This window comes from Bufo bufo, chromosome 5 (assembly GCF_905171765.1).
Source record: "Bufo bufo chromosome 5, aBufBuf1.1, whole genome shotgun sequence".
Classification (NCBI taxonomy): Eukaryota; Metazoa; Chordata; class Amphibia; order Anura; family Bufonidae; genus Bufo; species Bufo bufo.
In genome coordinates, this window is record NC_053393.1 from 321,030,738 (window position 1) to 321,047,843 (window position 17,106).

Genomic DNA, 17,106 nt, shown 5'->3' on the forward strand with positions numbered 1-17,106 from the left:
ATCAGAGGATGGATACATGTTCTCATTCTGTTTACGCCAAATTCGGACTCTACCATTTGAATGTCTCAACAGAAATCGAGACTCATCAGACCAGGCAACATTTTTCCAGTCTTAAACAGTCCAATTTTGGTGAGCTTGTGCAAATTGTAGCCTCTTTTTCCTATTTGTAGTGGAGATGAGTGGTACCCGGTGGGGTCTTCTGCTGTTGTAGCCCATCCGCCTCAAGGTTGTGCGTGTTGTGGCTTCACAAATGCTTTGCTGCATACCTCGGTTGTAATGAGTGGTTATTTCAGTCAATGTTGCTATTCTATCAGCTTGAATCAGTCGGCCCATTCTCCTCTGACCTCTAGCATCCACAAGGCATTTTCGCCCACAGGACTGCCGCATACTGGATGTTTTTCCCTTTTCACACCATTCTTTGTAAACCCTAGAAATGGTTGTGTGTGAAAATCCCAGTAACTGAGCAGATTGTGAAATACTCAGACCGGCCCATCTGGCACCAACAACCTTGCCACGCTCAAAATTGCTTAAATCACCTTTCTTTCCCATTCTGACATTCAGTTTGGAGTTCAGGAGATTGTCTTGACCAGGACCACACCCCTAAATGCATTGAAGCAACTGCCATGTGATTGGTTGACTAGATAATTGCATTAATGAGAAATAGAACAGGTGTTCCTAATAATTCTTTAGGTGTTATATATTGGAATAATACTTAAAGAGGACCTTTCATGGGTCCAAACATTATAAACTAAGTATCAGGATACGTAGGGCATAGTGCAGGGATCTAACTGCACTTACTATTTTTTATGGGCGCCGCTCCATTCACCCGCAGTGGCCCCCCATTGTATTCTCCCACCTGGTATGCTAATTTTAGCATCAGAACAAGGAGGAGGAGACTGAGTCTCTCTGTGGACGTCTCATTCTCATAGGCTGTAGTGCTGTCCAATCGCACCAGAGAGCGTCACAGCCAGGGAGAAGGTGAATTGCAGAATAGAGCTGCATTGATACCAATTATGTTTATTTTTTTTGTTTATTTTTGTTTGTAAAATGGAGTAAAGAGGGTCATTTTTAAGTCTTTTTCTTTCTTTATATGCATATTTTTAAACTTTTTTAAGACTATTTTTTGTTTTTGTTTTTGTCCCCCTTTAACATGGGATTGTCAGATCATCTATCAAACTGCAATGGCTTATCATTGCAATCTATGGGGAAATCACTGTGTTCCTATAAAGTCCTGAAACAGGGCTTCATAGGAACTTTACTATAGAAGGCCTTGGAACGTTCATAAGCACCCAGACTGCCATAGTAATCAAACTGCTACTTCAATCTCATTGCAGAAAGGCCATTTGATCACTAGAAGTGCTGTGCTTCCAGTAAATAACTGCTCAGATGTCATGGTCACAATTGACCATAGCATCTGAAAGTTTACAAATTCATGATCAGAATTGTCTTGGACCACTGGATGTACATTTATGGCAGATGTCGGGAAGGGATTACTACACCAATATATATATATAAAATAAATAACGAAGCAACTTTGCAAATTGTATTTGAAAAATAGTCTACTCTTTTGTTTATACAGCTTTCATACAGACATCACCGTTTAGTTTTCCATTCTTCTGATCCATCAGAAGAAGAGAGAGAAAAAAAACAGGATCATGTAATAAAACGGATCCTGTTGCATCAGTTGTCATCCGTTTTAGTCATTTCCATCTGAGATCTGTTTTTTTAGACGGGGAAAAAAGTCCTGCATACAGTACTTTTGTTTCCGTCAAAAAAATGGATCTCAGGCTACTTTCACATTAGCATTTTTGCTGGATCCGGCAGGGTTCAGCAAAAACGCTTCTGTTGCTGAAAATACATCCATCTGCATTTGTTATGAACGGGTCCGGTTGTATTATCTGTACTATAGCCAAGACGGATCCGTCATGAACTCCATTGAAAGTCAATGGGGGATGGATGCGTTTTCTATTGTGTCAGATTATGTCAGAGAAAACAGATCCTTCCCCATTGACTTGCATTGTGGGTCATGACGGATCCGTTTTGCTCCACATCCCAGGACGGAAAGCATGCTGCAGTTTTTTCTCCGGTAGGGGACGGAATGCATTTTGGAGCATTCCGTTGTGTTCAGTTACGATTTGTCCCCATTGACAATGAATGGGGACAAAACGGAAGCATTTTTTTCCGATATTGAGACCCTATAACGGATCTCAATACCGGAAAGTAGAAATGCTAGTGTGAAAGTAGGCTCAGATGGAAATGACTAAAATGGATGACAAATGATACAACAGGATCCATTTTTTTACTGGATACTGTAAAAAACTGATCATATACAATCCTATGCATAAATTATGCAAAAGGATCCATTTTGTTTTTACAGGATTCTTTTCTTTTTCCTCTATCTCTATTCTTCTGATGGATCAGAGGAGCGGAAAGCTAAACGGTGATGTAAATGCACCCTTATAGAGTACAAACAAACCTTGTGGAGACAATCATCAAGCAGTCAAGTGTTACTGCCTTCTGTATAAAGCCAATCTATTTGAAGTTGAGCAAGAAAAGAGGGCAGAGGAAGTGCAGTGAAGTAAATTGGATGACAATTTTCATATAGCCTTTAATAATAAGACATAGTTTTACATTATACTGTATATACAATATATAAAACTTACCCAGAGCCCATAGATGATAATTTAGAAGTTTATTATAAAAAAAAAAAGTATTTGGTTCAATTTTCTATATTTAAGTCTCCTTTCCCACCAGTATCAGGGCTAATAAAAGATCTACTATGAATATGATTGACTCATTTTGTAACAGATCTACATGACTGGACTGATGGATTCATAAAATTTTCATTGTTTTAATGGGTAAAATAGAACAGCTAACTGTGATATTATGTGCATTGGGGAGCGACAGAAACCCAACAGGATAGATCCTATCCACTAGTGTGAACAAGGTCAAAATTGATTCCAAATGAGAAAGGATTTATTTTGGATCAGTGTTTATATGTTGCTCTAGGGGTTAAGCTAAAGAAGAAGTAGTCAAGTACAATGGAATACATGTTTATTATGTGCTTTTGTGAGCTCCAATATTAGACATCAAAGACGCATTTGACATTTGTCTTATGGCAATGAAAATATCAAAAGTAGAAATATGAAATACTGTACTTCACTTGTCAGGATGAGTCACTTGATATTAGCAAGCTTGTGCTCGGGACACGCTACAGAACTTAAGCTATAAATATAGCTATAAAATTACTTTTAAAGGGAAAAAGGATAAAAAATATGATCATGTCTTGAAGGGTTAGTGCTACAGAAAATAAACATGAAGATGTTTCTGATGTCATTTCTTACAGTAACAGCTTTAATACATAAGTATACACAGTTGCAAGAAAAAGTACATGAACCCTTTGGAATGATATGGATTTCTGCACAAATTGGTCATAAAATGTGATCTGATCACAACAATAGACAATCACAGTCTGCTTAATCTAATAACACACAAAGAATTAAATGTCACCATGTTTTTATTGAACACACCATGTAAACATTCACAGTGAAAGTGGAAAAAGTATGTGAACCCTTGGATTTAATAACTGGTTGAATCTCCTTTGGCAGCAATAACTTCAACCAAACGTTTCCTGTAGTTGCAGATCAGACGTGCACAACGGTCAGGAGTAATTCTTGACCATTCCTCTTTATGGAACTGTTTCAGTTCAGCAATATTCCTGGGATGTCTGGTGTGAATCGCTTTCTTGAGGTCATGCCACAGCATCTCAATTGGGTTGAGGTCAGGACTCTGACTGGGCCACTCCAGAAGGTGTATTTTCTTCTGTTTAAGCCATTCTGTTGTTGATTTACTTCTATGCTTTGGGTCGTTGTCCTGTTGCAACACCCATCTTCTGTTGAGCTTCAGCTGGTGGACAGATGGCCTTAAGTTCACCTGAAAAATGTCTTGATAAACTTGGGAATTCATTTTTCCTTCGATGATAGCAATCCGTCCAGGCCCTGACGCAGCAAAGCAGCCCCAAACCATGATGCCCCCACCACCATACTTCACAGTTGGGGTGAGGTTTTGATGTTGGTGGGCTGTGCATCTTTTTCTCCACACATAGTATTGTGTGTTTCTTCCAAACAACTCAACTTTAGTTTCATCTGTCCACAGAATATTTTGCCAGTACTGCTGTGGAACATCCAGGTGCTCTTGTGCAAACTGGAAACGTGCAGCAATGTTTTTTTTGGACAACATTGGCTTCCTCTGTGGTATCCTCCCATGAAATCCATTCTTGTTTAGTGTTTTACGTATCGTAGATTCGCTAACAGGGATGTTAGCATATGCCAGAGACTTTTGTAAGTCTTTAGCTGACACTAAGGATTCTTCTTCGCCTCATTCAGCAGTTTGTGCTGTGATCTTGCAGTCATCTTTACAGGACGGCCACTCCTAGGGAGAGTAGCAGCAGTGCTGAACTTTCTCCATTTATAGACAATTTGTCTTACCGTGGACTGATGAACAGCAAGGCTTTTGGAGATACTTTTATAACCCTTTCCAGCTTATGCAAGTCAACAATTCTTAATCATAGGTCTTCTGAGATCTCTTTTTTGCGAGGCATCATTTACATCAGGCAATGGTTTTTGTGAAAACCCCACACCATCTCGATTGGGTTTAGGTCCGGTGACTGTGGAGGCCAGGTCATCTGGCGCAGCACCCCATCACTCTCCTTCATGGTCAAACAGCCCTTACTTTCAAAGTTTTCCCAATTTTTCGGCTGACTGACTGACCTTCATTTCTTAAAGTAATGATGGCCACTTGTTTTTCTTTACTTAGCTGCTTTTTTCTTGCCATAATACAAATTCTAACAGTCTATTCAGTAGGACTATCAGCTGTGTATCCACCTGACTTCACCTCAACGCAACTGATGGTCCCAACCTCATTTATAAGGCAAGAAATCCCACTTATTAAACCCGACAGTGCACACCTGTGAAGTGAAAACCATTTCAGGGGACTACCTCTTGAAGCTCATCAAGAGAATGCCAAGAGTGTGCAAAGCAGTAATCAAAGCAAAAGGTGGCTACTTTGAAGAACCTAGAACATGACATATTTTCAGTTGTTTCACACTTGTTTGTTATGTATATAATTCCACATGTGTTAATTCATAGTTTTAATGCCTTCAATGTGAATCTGCAATTTTCATAGTCATGAAAATAAAACTCTTTGAATGAGAAGGTGTGTCCAAACTTTTGGTCTGTACTGTATATATAGAGAGAGGGAGAAAAAGTATTCATACCCCTTAAACTTTTCAGCATTTTTTCACGTTACACCACAAACCTAAATGTACTTCATTAAGATTTTATATGATAGACCAACCCAAAGTAGCAAGTATGTGTGAAGTGAAAACAAAATTAGAGATGAGCAAAGTTTTTAAAAAATTCTATTCAGTCACTTCACAAAATTTCTCCAAAAAAATGTATTTGTGATAAATTTATTTGACATGAAAGGAGTTAAATCAGGTCCATCCTGGCCTGCAGTTAAACTTTAGGGAGAATGTATCTCTGTGTACATCACTGTGCAGTACAGCAACATGCATAGCTAGTCCTTTCTGGTAGCAAAACAGCTACTGTACGTCAGAATGACAGGCAGGTCACGTATATAGACATGTGCATCATTGTGCAGGCCACTAACAGTACTAGCTTACCCCTAGATAAACCAAAAGAAAATCAGCCTTCAATAAAGCAAAAAAATATATAAAATGCTGCACACCACATTGGGTGTCCCAATGAACCTTTAGTGGAACAAAATAAGGGCATGGAGGGAGCGCCAATAAAGTAGTGGACAAAAATATCCATGCAAGTTCACACTTCAGCTATTAAGCCTTGATTCTCAAATTGGGGTGAATAAGTAATGTAATTTAAATGTTATTGTGGTTTACACCTTGTTTTATAGATAAGTAATTCCATATGGCATTGATTCTCAAATTGGGATGAATAAGCTCTCTATTTTTACTGTTATTGAGGTGCCCACCTTGTTTCATAGACAAGCAATCCCATGAGGACTTGATTCTCAAATTGGGGTGTGTAACAGTGACCTCTGTGTGGCGCTGTTCCCCCACTAATCACCGTGGTCTCGGGCGCCATGCTCATCTGTAATCACTGCTTCCAGCCTCTGTTGCAGCTCTGGACTCTGCCTGTGTGGTTGCTATTGCCTATGTGAATTCCATTCCACAACTTCCATTTAACCTGGACACTGCTTGTACTCGGCTGCTGATGTGGCAGTACGCATCATTCCCTGCGTGGGGCTGAGTCATGTCATTATCTCGTGAACCTACCCTATCTCTCCTGCAGGTATTTAAGTGGCTCAGCCCTTTTCCCAGATGCCTCAGAGTCAAGGTCCTAATCTTGTGCTAAAGAGCTTGCTACCACTCATGTTCCTGAGTTCATACTTCGTTCTTGGACTTCATTTCTCAGCTGATCCCTGCCTGCTTGCATCGCCTCTCCTGTTGCCGATCCTGGTTGTCTTTGAATTTGGAAACGTTAGACAGGAGAGGACCTGCTGCCGCTTTGTTGACTCTATATAACTTCTGCCTGATCGCACGTCCCGTGACGTTAACGATCCAATTGGATATCTTCTCTATCAACTTTCGTTGTTCGTTTCTGTGCCTATCATGGTGATCACGGGTAGCGGGGAATCAGGGTTCCACGCCAGAGAGGTTGCGTGAGAAAGGGATAACACATCCAAGGGAGGTCAATGGCTAAAACGTGATTGAGCGGAAATGTGGGACAAGTTGTTAAAGCGGAAGGATCGAATGAAAGAAGGGGGTGCGCGTCAATTAAAGACACATTTTTTAAATTTAAGTCCCTGTCACCTATGCAGAGATGGGGGTTTTCATCGGCAAAAATGGGTTAATGTCACCCACCAATGGAACAGACGATTTTTAAAAATTTCGGTCCCTGTCAACTATGCAGAGCAGGGGTTTATTCACGGCAAAACTGTGTTCATGTCACCCACCAATTGAACATACGATTTTACAAAATTTAGGTCCCTGTCACCTATACAGAGCAGGGGTTTGTACCCGGCAAAATTGGTAAAATGTCACCTGACAATGTAACAGACGATTTTTTTAAATTTAGGTCCCTGTCACCTATGCAGAGCAGGGGTTTATTCACAGCAAAAATGGTAAAATGTCACCCAAGAATGTAACAGACGCTTTTGCACCCTGCTCCCTCTTCTGCTATGCTGGTGGCTCTGTGCGACCACCGCCTCTTCCTCTGAACTACATAGGTCACTCGCATGACCTTCATTCCATCGTCCTCCACATCATCTTCCACCCAGTCTTCACCTCTGCCCTCTATGTCAGTCGGCACACTGCAGAAAGCCACAGCAGTTGGCACTTGTGTTTCATCATCATTCGAGACATGCTGCAGTGGTCCTCCCATGTACTCATCCTGAAACATAAGTGGTTGGGCATCGGTGCAATCAATGTCTTCCACTTCTGGAGCAGGGCTATGTGGATGGCCCTGGGAAACCCTGCTAGCAGAGTCATCAAAAAGCAGAAGAGACGGCTCCATGACTTGGGGCTCAGACTGCTTGGCTGATTTTCAAGTGGGTGAGGTGAAAGACTGATGGACATGGGCTGCAGGTGCCAACTCTGATCTTTCAGCAGGAGACTGGGTGAGAGACAATGTGAAGGAACTGGAGGCACTGTCAGCCACCCAATCTACTATCGCCTGTACTTATTCTGGCCTCACCATTCGTAGAGCCGCATTAGGCTGAAGGTTCTGTTGCATACTCGCACCTGAGGAAGGTGTTTTACTTGTGCGTGTAGCTGGCACAGATCGACCACGTCCTCTCCCTGCAACAGGAGCTCCACCAGCAGCACTACGAACGGGGCCAAGTCCCTTATTTGACGCTCTCCTCATTTTTTGCATTCACCCACCAAACTAACAGATGGTTTATGTCAGGCGACAATGTAACCGCCAATAGTCAACAATTAGGTTCACTAAGAGTAAGGCAGTGCCGGTTTTATGAAGAGGAAAAATTTCTTGAGATCACACAAATTTTATACAATTACTTCACATTCACAAAAAATCTTAATTTGTCAACCAACAATGTAACTGCAGGATTCACTGGTTGTATTTGACTGTGACAAATGCAGCAACGTCACCAAATGCAGTGTCTTGCACAAAATAGGTGTTTTTTAAAAAAAAAACAGAATAAAAACAGCGATATCTAACGCTTGTATTTGACTTTGACAAATGCAGCAAAGGCCCCAGATGTAGGGTCTTGCACAAAATGGGTGTTTTTATAAAACTGGAATATAACTGCAGTATTTAAAGCTTGTATTTGACTGTCACAAATGCAACAAATGCTGCAAATGTATTATCTTGCCCAAAATTGGTGTTTTTTTTTAATACCAGAATATAACAGCAGTATCTTATAAAACTGGAATATAACTGCAGTATTTAAAGCTTGTATTGGACTGTCAGAAATGCAGCAAAAGCCGCAAATGTATTATCTTGCCCAAAACGCGGTGTTTTTTTAAAACCAGAATATAACAGAAGTATCTAACGCTTATATTTGACTGTGACAAATGCAGCAAAGACCCATAATGAATTATCTTGCACAAAATGGGTGTTTTTTCAAACCCAGAATATAACTGCATTATTTAAAGCTTGTATTTGACTGTCACAAATTCAACAAAGGCCGCAAATGTATTATCTTGCCCAAAATGGTTTTTTTTTTTTTAATCTTAGAATATAACAGCAGTATCTAACGCTTGTATTGGACTGTCAGAAATTTAGCAAAGGCCCCAATTGTAGTGTCTTGCACAAAATGGGTGTTTTGTTGAACCCAGAATATAACTTCAGTATTTAAGGCTTGTATTGGACTGTCACAAATGTAGCAAAAGGCCGCAAATGTATTGTCTTGCCGCAAAATGTGTGTTTTAAAAAAAATCCAGAATATAACTGCAGTATTTAAAGCTTGTATTTGACTGTCACAAATGTAACAAAGGCCGCAAATGTATTATTTTGCCCAAAATGGGTGTTTTTATAATACCAGAATATAACAGCAGTATCTAATGCTTGTATTGTACTGTCAGAAATGCAGCAAAGGCCCCAAATGTATTGTCTTGCACAAAATGTTTTTTTTTAAACCAGAATATAACAGCAGTATTTAACGCATGTATTTGACTGTGACAAATGCAGCAAAGGCCCCAAATGTAGGGTCTTGCCAAAAATGGGTGTTCTTTTAAACCCAGAATATAATTGCAGTATCTAATGCTTGTATTTGACTGTGACAAGTGCAGCAAAGGCCCCAGATGTAGGGTCTTGCACAAAATGGGTGTTTTTTTGAACCCAGAATATAACTGCAGTATTAAAGGCTTGTATTGGACTGTCAGAAATGCAGCAAAGGCCCCAAAAGTAGTTTATTGCACAAAATGGGTGTTTTTTAAACCCTGAATATAACTGCAGTATTTAAAGCTTGTATTTGACGGTGAAAAATGCAGCAAAGGCCCCAACTGTAGTGTCTTGCACAAAATGGGTGTTTTTTTAAACCCAGAATATAACAGCAGTATCTAACACTTGTATTGGACTGTCAGAAATCTAGCAAAGGCCGCAAATGTATTAATTTGACCAAAATAGCTTGTATTTGAATGTGACAAATGCAGCAAAGGCCCCAGATGTATGGTCTTGCACAAAATGGGTGTTTTTTAAACCCAGAATATAACTGCAGTATTTAAAGCTTGTATTTGACTGTCACAAATGCAACAAAGGCAGCAAATGAATTATCTGGCCCAAAATGGGTGTTTTTTTAATACGAGAATATAACAGCAGTATCTAACGCTTGTATTGGACTGTCAGAAATGCAGCAAAAGGCCGCAAATGTATTATCTTGCCACAAAATTGGTGTTTTTATAATACCAGAATATAACAGCAGTATCTAACGCTTCTATTGGACTGTCTAGCTTGTATTTGAATGTGACAAATGCAGCAAAGGCCCCAGATGTATGGTCTTACACAAAATGGGTGGTTTTTTTTTAAACCCTGAATATAACTGCAGTACTTAAGGCTTGTATTTGACTGTGACAAATGCAGCAAAGGCCCCAAATGTAGTGTCTTGCACAAAATGGGTGTTTTTTTTTAAAGCCAGAATATAACAGCAGAATTTAACGCTTGTTCTGGACTGTTAAAAAATGCAGCAAAGACCCCAAATGTAGTGTATTGTTCAAAATGAATATTATTTTAAAACCAGAATGTAACAGCAGTATCTAATGCTTGCATAGGACTGTCAGAAATCCAGCAAAGGCCGCAAATGTATTATCTTGCCCAAAATAGGTGTTTTTTTTAAAGACAGAATATAACAGCAATATCTAACTCCTTTATTTGACCTTCACAAATGCAACAAAGGCCGCAAATGTATTATCTTGCCCAAAATGGGTGTTTTTTTAATACCAGAATATAACAGCAATATCTAACTCTTGTATTTGACTGTGACAAATGCAGCAAAGGCCCCAGATGTAGGGTCTTGCACAAAATGGGTGTTTTTTTAAACCCTGAATATAACTGCAGTATTTAAGGCTTGTATTTGACTGTGACAAATGCAGCAAAGGCCCCAAATGTAGTGTCTTGCACAAAATGGGTGTTTTTTAAAGCCAGAATATAACAGCAGTATCTAATGCTTGTATTGGACTGTCACAAATGTAGCAAAAGGCCTCAAATGTATTGTCTTGCCACAAAATGTGTGTTTTTTTAAAATCCAGAATATAAATGCAGTATTTAAAGCTTGTATTTGACTGTCACAAATGTAACAAAGGCCGCAAATGTATTATCTTGCCCAAAATGGGTTTTTATAATACCAGCAGGCCTTTTTTTCTGGCGGAACGCCCCGGAACGGCGTTCCGCCACCTATTTTCTGCCAACTCGCCCCACCCCCCTTTAGTTACTAGGCCCAGCCGGCCCGCTGCTTAGGCTGCTTACTTACAGTTTACATGATTGCTCAGTCTCTGCAGCCTCCGGCACCTGCGGCTCTCCACTGTCTCAGGCCCGCCCAGCTCCCGCCCACCACTGACAGCGGCGGAGAGAGTGAGAGAGGAGAGGCCAATTCTGTGGCCCCAAACCCCGCCCCCAGGCCGACTCCATTGCTGTCTGCGGCCCCAGACCCGGGACCCCCCGCCTCCGGCTCGACTGACAGGCCCTCCCAGCAGGCAGAGCGGCTGCTGGAGGCGCGGGCGGCAGTTTAGTGTCGTGGGTGTCGGCACGAGCAGGAGTCAGGAGGCAGAGCGGCACCAGGCAGGAAAAGGAAACAAAAGGAAAAAGGTAATTTTTCATTTATTTCATTTTTAAATTAAAAAAGATTGAATTGGCCAATTAGGGGAACAGGAACACGTGTGGAGTAGGGCAGCGGCGGCCGCGGGCACTGGCAGCCTGGCTGTCACGACCGTCACTGTCAATTTTACTTGAATCCCTGTTCTCTAAAGGGGCGGTTTTAGGGGCGGTCCTAGGGGTGGGTAGGGGCGTGGTCAGGGGAGGGGTGAGTTCCACCACCTTTTCTCTAAAAAAAAAAAAGCCCTGAATACCAGAATATAACAGCAGTATCTAATGCTTGTATTGTACTGTCAGAAATGCAGCAAAGGCCCCAAATGTTGTGTCTTGCACAAAATAGGTGTTCTTTTTTAAATTAGAATATAACAGCAGTATCTAACGCTTGTATTTGACTGTGACAAATGCAGCAAAGGCCCCAGATGTAGGGTCTTGCCAAAAATGGGTGTTCTTTTAAACCCAGAATATAATTGCAGTATCTAACGCTTGTATTTGACTGTGACAAATGCAGCAAGGACCCCAGATGTAGGGTCTTGCACAAAATGGGTGTTTTGTTGAACCCAGAATATAACTTCAGTATTTAAGGCTTGTATTGGACTGTCAGAAATGCAGCAAAGGCCCCAAAAGTATTATCTTGCACATAATTGGTGTTTTTTTTTTAAACTCTGAATATAACTGCAGTATTTAAAGCTTGTATTTGACTGTGAAAAATGCAGCAAAGGCCCCAAATGTAGTGTCTTGCACAAAATTGGTGTTTTTTTTAACATAGAAAATAACAGCAGTATCTAACGCTTGTATTTGACTGTGACAAATGCAGCAAAGGCAAAAGTTGTAGTGTCTTGCACAATATGGGTGTTTTTTTTAAACCAGAATATAACAGCAGTATCTAAAACTTGTATTGGACTGTCACAAATGTAGCAAAAGGCCGCAAATGTATTGTCTTGCCACAAAATGTGTTTAAATTCCAGAATATAACTGCAGTATTTAAAGCTTGTATTTGACTATCACAAATGTAACAAAGACCGCAAATGTATTATCTTGCCCAAAATAGGTGTTTTTATAATACAAGAATATAACAGCAGTATCTAATGCTTGTATTGTACTGTCAGAAATGCAGCAAAGGCCCCAAATGTAGTGTCTTGCACAAAATAGGTGTTTTGTTTTTTTTAAACCAGAATATAACTGCAGTATCTCACGCTTGTATTTGACTGTGACAAATGCAACAAAGGCCCCAGATGTAGGGTCTTGCCAAAAATGTTTTTTTAAACCCTGAATATAACTGCAGTATTTATGGCTTGTATTTGACTGTGACAAATGCAGCAAAGGCCCCAAATGTAGTGTCTTGCACAAAATGGGTGTTTTTTAAACCAGAATATAACAGCAGTATCTAACGCTTGTATTTGACTGTGACAAATGCAGCAAAGACCTCAGATGTAGGGTCTTGCACAAAATGGGTGTTTTGTTGAACCCAGAATATAACTTCAGTATTTAAGGCTTGTATTGGACTGTCAGAAATGCAGCAAAGTCCCCAAAAGTATTATCTTGCACAAAATGGGTGTTTTTTTTTTACTCTTGACCAAAATAGCTTGTATTTGAATGTGACAAATGCAGCAAAGGCCCCAGATGTATGGTCTTGCACAAAATGGGTGTTTTTTAAACCCAGAATATAACTGCAGTATTTAAAGCTTGTATTTGACTGTGAAAATGTCACTACCAGAGCTTTGAGACGTTCTCACAGCTCTGTTTCTCCACCCCTGTGATGATGTCACTACTAGAGCTTGGAGGAGTTCCCTCTGCTCTGTTTCTCCGCCCCTGTGTTGAGGTCTTTACTTTCTGTTTCCTTCCTCCCAGCTGTCCCTCCTGTGTTTGATTTTTCTGCCTTTAAATCACCCCTCCTCCTTTGTAGGGTGTGGATTATACTTTTCATTTGAGCTGTATCTCTCGCTTGAGTATCTTCACTTGTGTGATATCTTTCTATGGACCTGAGTTCTGCTGAAGCAAGTACTTTGGATAGTGTCTGCTGACTTTGGATCTGTTTTCACTGCTGCTGCAGCTCCTTCAGTTAAGTGTGCAGACATTGTGTGTTTCTGTTTGTTTTCTGACTGGATCCGAGGCGACCCCGGTTCCGTCCATATTCTGAGCAGGGCACCGGTGGCCGTGCCCCTTCCACTATTGTAGGGGTTACAGTGGTTATCAGCCTTAGGTACGCGGGCATGTCTCGATCCACCATTTGGATCTGGACATGTGCTTAGCAGCATAGGGAGAGCTTTTAGGGTCTGACAGGGGTCACCCTTTATCCTCCCTAGTTTGGGTCCGGTCAGTAGCTATTCACTGTGTATGCTCTTGTTGCTCACATACAGACGTGACAGAAAAATGCAGCAAAGGCCCCAAATGTAGTGTCTTGCACAAAATTGGTGTTTTTTTAAACCCAGAATATAACAGCAGTATCTAACGCTTGTATTTGACTGTCAGAAATCTAGCAAAGGCCGCAAATGTATTATCTTGCACAAAATAGCTTGTATTTGAATGTGACAAATGCAGCAAAGGCACCAGATGTAGTGTCTTGCACAAAATGGGTGTTTTTTTAAACCAGAATATAACAGCAGTATCTAACACTTGTATTGGACTGTCAGAAATCTAGCAAAGGCCGCAAATGTATTATCTTGACCTAAATAGCTTGTATTTGATTGTGACAAATGCAGCAAATGCCCCAGATGTAGGGTATTGCACAAAATGGGTGTTTTTTAAACCCAGAATATAACAGCAGTATCTAACGCTTTTATTGGACTGTCAGAAATGCAGCAAAGGCCGCAAATGTATTATCTTGCATAAAATAGGTGTTTTTTTAAAACCAGAATTTACCAGCAGTATCTAATGCTTGTATTGTACTGTCAGAAATGCAGCAAAGGCCCCAAATTTAGTGTCTTGCACAAAATATATATATATTTTTTTTTAAACCAGAATATAACAGCAGTATCTAACGCTTGTATTTGACTGTGACAAATGTAGCAAAGGCCCTAGATGTAGGGTCTTGCCAAAAATGGGTGTTCTTTTAAACCCAGATAATAATTGCAGTATCTAACGCTTGTATTTGACTGTGACAAATGCAGCAAAGACCCCAGATAAGTCTTGCACAAAATGGGTGTTTTTTTTAAATCCTGAACGTAACTGCAGTATTTAAAGCTTGTATTTGACTGTGACAAATGTAGCAAAGGCCCCAAATGTAGTGTCTTGCACAAAATGAGTGTTTTTTTTAAACCCAGAATATAACAGCAGTATCCAGTGGCGTAGCGTGGGTAACCAGCACCCAGGGCAAGCCAAGTATTGCGCCCCCCCCCCCAACCTGTGACCACGCCCATTTTTTAAAACAAATAATGTAGTAGATGTCACCTGCAGTCCTATGTAACACCACCAATAACACAGTGATAACTCTCTGAGTACAGATAATGTAGTAGATGTTACCTGCAGTCCTATGTAACACCACAGATAACACAGTGATAACTCTCTGAGTACAGATAATGTAGTAGATGGGTGTGAGGCCCCAGAATTCAGAACACACACAGTGTGACCTCAAGTCTGGGGCCAGGCTGAGGCAGTGTGGGACAAATTCTATATACCCCCTACCCTACTGTGAAACAGATATTTGGATGGACATTACATACATTGCTATGAAATATACAGTATAATACCGCCCCATACCTGTTACATCCAGTGACATCTCCTGTGATGTAGACTTTCCTCAACGTCCTCATTCGGAGATAGGACCATCATGACACCTTCTTTCAGCCACGTCTCGTCTCTGCAAAGTTTTGCAGAAAATGTTTTAGATTCCTCACTTTACTATCATCCTCAGATAACAGACCTCCCTTTCCCCTGTAGTGCCTATAAGTATAATTCTCTCTGTATAATTATAATATATAATGGCCCCCTCTGTATTATTATTATAATGACCACCTCTGTAGTATTATAGTAATAATTATGGCCCCCTTCAGCCCCTCCAGCATACAGTCCTGTGTAAGATACAACACTCCCCCTGCCTTTAGTCCTTCTTGCAAACAGTCCCATGTAAAATACATCACTCTCCCTTCAGCTCCTCCAGCATACAGTACCATGTAAGATACAACCCCCAGAGGATGCCATCTGCCCATCTCTCCTGTCCATATACCAGGCCTACCAGTATTACCCCTTCATATACCGCCTGGTCACCCCACACCTAACAGTCTGAGTCACTTGTCTCCGTGAGTGTTAGGTGGGGTGACCAGGCAGGTGGTATATCAGGGGGTAATGCTGGTAGACCTGGTATATGGACAGCAGAGATGGGAAGATGGCATCCTCTGGGCAGTACTGTCTCTCTGGTCTTCCTTCACCAGCACCCTGACTGCCACGGTCCTGCTTGGCCTGGCTCTCATGGCACTTCACTGCCTGGTGCTCGGCTATCAGCACTGAGTGACTCAGTCACACTGCGACACTGACTGTCACTCAGTGCTGATTGCCAAGCACCAGGCAGTGAAGTGCCATGAGAGCCAGGCCAAGCAGGACCGTGGCAGTCAGGGTGCTGGTGAAGGAAGACCAGAGAGACAGTACTGCCCAGAGGATGCCATCTGCCCATCTCTGCTGTCCATATACCAGGGTAGGCCTGGTATATGGACAGTAGAGATGGGCAGATGGCATCCCAGAGAGGCAGTACTGTCTCAGTGTCCCTGGTCATCCTTCACCAGCACTCTGACTGCAGTGCCATGGTGCCATCTGCTTGGCAGCCTTGGCCTGGCTCTCATGACACTTACTGGCACTTAACTCATATTATCATATATTACCCCTAAAGCCTGCCTGCCCTCAGCCCATGCCAACAAAGTAAACTACTGACCTAATTACACACTCAGGGTGGGACTTTGGGACTCTGGGACAGTGACACTGACTGTCACTCACTCTGTCTCAGGGTCGCTTGAATCCAGGGCCGGCGCCACCTATAAGCAGAGTAGGCCACCGCGTAGAGCGCACTCTGCCTGGGGGCGCCGGCGCTCTGGAGCCCGAATCCCGACTAGCCGCCGCCCGCGCCACGCCCCCTACTTGTGATCCATCCATCTAAGTTCTAACATCTTCTCCTGATTCCTAGTCGCCGCCCGCGCCACGCCCCCTACCTGGCTGTCATCGATCTGACTCCTCCTGTTTGGCTGTTCCTGTACTTGCCGGCTGGCCGGATCATGGTGGATTGTGCTGCACTGCTGCCCCTGCGAGGGCATGCGTTTGTTCAGTCACTTAGTATTACTTAGTGGGGGCACTGGGGGGAAAATTACGTAATGGGCACTGCCCATTAAGTAATTTGCCCCCCAGTGCCCCAACAAAGTAATACTGCCCCCACAGACAGTGCACAACTCACTGCACACTGCCCATTACGTAATTTTCCCCCCAGTGCCCCCACTAAGTAATACTAACTGCCCCCACAGACAGTGCACAATGCCCTCCATTATGTTATTTGCCCCCCAGTGGCCCACTTAGTAATACTGCCACAACTGTGCACTGTCTGTGGGGCACTATTACTTAGTGGGGGCACTGGGGGGCAAATTACGTAATGGGCAGTGTGCAGTGAGTTGTGCACTGTCTGTGGGGGCAGTTAGTATTACTTAGTGGGGGCACTGGGGGGCAAATTACGTAATGGGCAGTGTGCAGTGAGTTGTGCACTGTCTGTGGGGGCAGTTAGTATTGCTTAGTGGGGGCACTGGGGGGCAAATTACGTAATGGGCACTGGCCATTACGTAATTTGCCCCCCAGGGCCCCAACAAAGTAATACTAACTGCCCCCA